Below are 5,000 nucleotides of genomic sequence, written 5' to 3'. Positions count from 1 at the left end.
CGTTTCTTTCGTTGTGATTCTCGATAAATCTTCCTAGAAGTGCTAGGATTGTCTCAATTCGTCCGGAGTTTGTCTCAAATGAACTGTGCCAAGTGAAAATGAACTAAATCGAACCAGATACCTCGACTGAACGCATATGCCAGTTATGGACAAGCTACCGTCTCGTGAGGTACTTCGTAATAAAAATAAAAAAAAGAAAAAGAAAAAAAAATAGCTGTCGGAACTTTGTTTTTGTCAGATTTTGTCAGAACAAAAATAACGTCGACTATGAAAATTAAAATACAATCCATGAATATACAGTAGTTGATTCTATGACTTTGTGCTAGGAGAAAGGGAATATAGATCGAGAGAGAAAAAAATGAGAGTGAATGATGGTAGGCGCAGTAAACATACAGATTTTTACTCGCTCGAAACATTTTTACCCTGATATGTGAGAGCATATAACAAAAGGTTTAGCATTTTAAGTGTCGTTTTGAATTTGATGGATTCCACGAGTGCGTAACATCACAGTTGTGTGGCTGCAATTTCAATAGCATAATTGAAAACAAGGGAAAGGTATTTTACAGTATTCTAATCGAGGTATTTATCCATGGATCACATATCATACATATGTGATAGCGCTGTGTATGAGGCACGAGATCAAAATGTGATACAAGCATTCGAATATGGGATGAAACTCCAGTGTCGCTAAAAGCAGTTGGAATTTCTATCCTTAACTCTTGTTTACAAATAGCTCCGGAAGTAGTGAAAAGGTAATAACAACTACCAAACAGTTGCAAACTAACTGCTGAAGGATGAACACTGTTGAAGCAGAACGAAGAAGTTAAAATAGAAAAAAAAAACTGACAAAACAACAAATGACTCTGAAAACTCATTATTCTCCTACATAGAAATGGAATTCAGAACCCATCCATCTTTGCAACTTATCTCATTTCAAGAACTTTTCTCAGAAGAACTTTCTCAGTTAGCTCAGCGTCGATTTCGAAGATGGATGATGTTCAATAAGGGGAGAAAAGTGTTCAGAGATCACTTAAAGAAGGAGAAAAAAAACAAGTGTGCTGATAAAACGGATACGGTATGGGTAAGTGATCCATTCCTTTGAAAGAAAAAAAAATAGAAAAGAACGAAATAGTTGGCATTTCCCGTTAAGTGTATTATATGTTTTGGTAAGAGGTGTAAAAGAAGCAAAAACATTAATATTTGTGTGTCATTTCATTGATGAATCTGTAATGTCTGAGAAGTAAAGAGTAAAATAGGCCTACAACACTACTGGTATGTGTTGATTCCTATGTGGCAGGGGAGGTGAACCTTTTGAAACTATATGTACTCAAAGCTGTTAAATGCACCTGGCATATGAAGGTTACAATTACAAAATAAGATACTGTAGTAACTGATGCATGTACTTCAATGTACTACATGTGATGGTAAAAAGCTACATGTGATGTAAGTTATTCTTTTTTATTTCTGTTGAAATTGCTCTTATAATCTGTATACTGTATTTGTTAGAAGTTTGATGTTGAATCTTATACTTCTACTCAGAAGATATTTCTTTTAACTTTTGATTTCAGTGGTGAATGTATAAACCTGTGGCTATGTTTAGATTTTGTGTAGGAAAACTGCTGAGAAAACAAGATTCATGTTACTGATGTAAAAAAAAATGCAAGATTAATACTTACATATTCTAAAAAATGTTGGCTTTAATCTTTGAAGAACAAAGGCATATTCTGAAAGAGCTTCATGGAGTAAATAGTTTTCAGGAGCTGCATAAAAAAAGACAAAAAGTACAATTAACAAGAGCTTTATGCAGCAGATGATCTTCAGATGCCACCAAATAAGACAGAAGGTACATTCGACATTAGCTTTACGCAGCAAATAGTCTTCAGCAGCTGCCAAGAAGACGAATGATACATTCGACATCAGCTTTTCGCAGAAAATGTTCTTCTGAAGCTGCCCAAGAAGACAGAAGGTACATTTTACTCTAACTTTATGAAGAAAATGTTCTACAGAAGCTGAACAATAAGACAGAAGGTACATTCGACATCAGCTTTACGCAGAAAATGGTCTTTAGACGCAACTCAAGAAGCCAGAAGGTACACTCAACATTAGCTTTACGCAGCAAATAGTCTTCAGAAGCTCCAAGAAGACGAAAGATACATTCGACATCAGATTTCACAGCAAATGTTCTTCCGTAGCCTCCCAAGAAGACAGATGGTACATTTTACCTTAGCTTTATGCAAAAGATGTTCTTCAGAAGCCGCCCAAGAAGACAGAAGGTACATCTTATTTTAGCTTTATGCAGAAAATGTTCTTCAGAATCTGAACAATAAGACAGGAGGTACAATCGACATAGCTTTATGCTGCAAATGGTCTTCAAAAGCTGCCAAGATAAAAGATACATTTGACAACAGATTTCACAGCAAATGTTCTTCTGAAGCCTCCCAAGATGACACAAGGTACATTTTATTCTAGCTTTATGCAGAAAATTTTTTTCAAAATCTGTACAATAAGACAGAAGGTACATTCGACATTAACTTTACGCAGCAAATAGTCTTCAGATGCTGCCAAGAAGACAAAAGGTACATTCGGCGTCAACTTTTCGCAGCAAATGTTCTTCCGAAACCGCCCAAATAGACAGAAGGTACATTTTACTTTAGCTTTATGCAGATGTTTTTCAGGAGCTGAACAATAAGACAGAAGGTACATTCGACATTAGTTCTATGCAGCAAATGGTCTTCAGAAGCTACCAAGAAGACAAAAGGTACATTCGACATCAGATTTCACAGCAAATGTTCTTCCGAATCCTCCCAAGAATACAGAAGGTACATTTTATTTTAGCTTTATGCAGAACATGTTCTTAAGAATCTGAACAATAAGAAAGAAGGTACATTCGACATTAGCTTTATGCTGCAAATGGTCATCAGAAGCAACTCGAGAAGCCAGAAGCTTTACACCGCAAATAGTCCTCAGAAGCTTCCGAGAAGATGAAAGACATATTCGAAATCAGATTTCACAGCAATTGTTCTTCCGAAGTTTCCCAAGAAGACAGAATTTACATTTTATTTTTGCTTTATGCAGAAAATGTTCTTCAGAATCTGAACAATAAGACATAAGGTATATTTGACATTAGCTTTATGCAGCAAATGGTCTTCCGAAGCAACTCAAGAAGCCAGAAGGTATACTCAACATTCACTTTATGCAGCAAATAGTCTTCAGAACTGCCAAGAAGAAGAAAGATACGTTCGACATCAGATTTCACAGCAAATGTTCTTCTGAAGCCTCCCAAGAAGACAGTAGGAACATTTTACTTTAGCTTTACACAAACAATGTTCTTCAAAACTGAACAATGAGACAGAAGGTACATTCGACATGGGCTTTATGCAGCTAATGCTTTCCAGAAACTACCTAGGAACAAGACTGAATGCTCATCCAGCAAAAGCTTCGAACAGCTCATGGTTTTCAGAAGCCGTTTAAGAAGACAGAAGGTACAATCGACTTTAGGTTTATGCAAAGAATGTTCTTCTGAAGCCACCCAAGAAGACAAAAGGTACATTTGACATTAGCTTTGAGCAGCAAATGTTCTTCAAAAACCGCCCAAGAAGACAGAAGATACATTCGACACTAGCTTTATGCAGAAGATATTCTTCAGAAGCCACCCAGGGAGACAGAAGGTACATTTGATATTACCTTTATGCAGCAAATTGTTTTCAGAAACAACCCAGAAGAAGACAAAAGGCTCATCCAGCAAAAGCTTTAAGCACACATGGTCTTCAGAAGCGGCCCAAGAAGACAGAAGGTATATTCAACATAATCTTCATACTGCAAATGTTTTTCCAAAGCCAATAAAGAATCCAGAAGGTACATTCAACATCAGCGTTATGGAGAAAATGCTGCAAATATTTTTCCAAAGCTGCTAAAGAAGAGATATTGTACATTGGACTTTACCTTTATACAGAATTTTTTTTTCGAATTCGCCAAAGATGACAGAAGCTTCATTTAACATTATTAACTTTATGCTGCAAATGTTCTTCCAAGGCTGTCAAAGAAGACAGAAGGTACATTCGACATCAGCTTTATGCTGCAAATATTTTTCGGAAGACGAAAAAGAAGACAAAAGGTACATTCGACATTAGTTTTATGCTGTAAATGTTTTTCCCAAGACGACAAAGAAGACAGAAGGTACATTCAACATTAGCTCTATTTTAAAAATGTTTTTCCTAGGACGGCAAAGAAGACTGAAGGTACCTTCGACATTAGCTTTATGCTGCGAATGTTTTTCCCCTGACGGCAAAGAAGACATAAGGTACATTCGACAATAGCTTTATACTGCAAATGTTTTTTCCCAAGACGGCAAAGAAGACATAAGGTACATTCGACAATAGCTTTATACTGCAAATGTTTTTCCCAAGACGGCAAAGAAGACAGAAGACCCATTCAACATTAGCTTTATGCTGCAAATTTTTGTCGTACGACGGCAAAGAAGACAGAAGGTACATTCGACAGTAGCTTTATGCTGCAAATGTTTTTCCCAAGACGGCAAAGAAGACAGAAGGTACATTCGACAATAGCTTTATGCTGCAAATGTTTTTCCGAAGACACCAAAGAAGACAGAATGTACATTCGGCAATAGCTTTATACTGCAAATGTTTTTCCCAAGACGGCAAAGAAGACAGAAGACACATTCAACATTAGCTTTATGCTACAAATTTTTGTCGTACGACGGCAACAAAGACAGAAGGTACATTCGACAATAGCTTTATGCTGCAAATGTTTCTCCGAAGACGGCAAAGAAGACAGAGGGTACATTTGACAATAGCTTTATACTGAAAATATTCTTCCCAAGACGGCAAAGAAGACAGAAGGTACATTCGACAATAGCTTTATGCTGCAAATGTTTTTCCAAAGACAGCAAAGAAGACAGAATGTACATTCGACATTAGCTTTATACTGCCAATTTATTTTTATTCTTTTTTTCGGAGAAAGCAAATAAGGCAGAATGTACA

The 5,000-nt window shown here is 36.5% G+C and overlaps 1 protein-coding gene across 1 annotated transcript in view; it reads left to right on the top strand.

The window, feature by feature from the left end:
• Positions 1-5,000, top strand: part of LOC137647253 (GTP-binding protein Rhes) — a 199,889-nt gene that overhangs the window by 193,861 nt on the left and 1,028 nt on the right. Inside the window, 1 exon segment of the mRNA XM_068380646.1 lies at positions 1-5,000. This exon segment is cut by the window's left edge and continues 603 nt beyond it; it is cut by the window's right edge and continues 1,028 nt beyond it. The gene's annotated coding sequence lies outside the window, so the exon portion shown is untranslated.

This window comes from Palaemon carinicauda, chromosome 9 (genome assembly GCF_036898095.1).
Source record: "Palaemon carinicauda isolate YSFRI2023 chromosome 9, ASM3689809v2, whole genome shotgun sequence".
Taxonomy (NCBI): domain Eukaryota; kingdom Metazoa; phylum Arthropoda; class Malacostraca; order Decapoda; family Palaemonidae; genus Palaemon; species Palaemon carinicauda.
The sequence above is the reverse complement of the archived record's forward strand: the minus strand, read 5'-3'. Positions and strand labels throughout refer to the sequence as shown.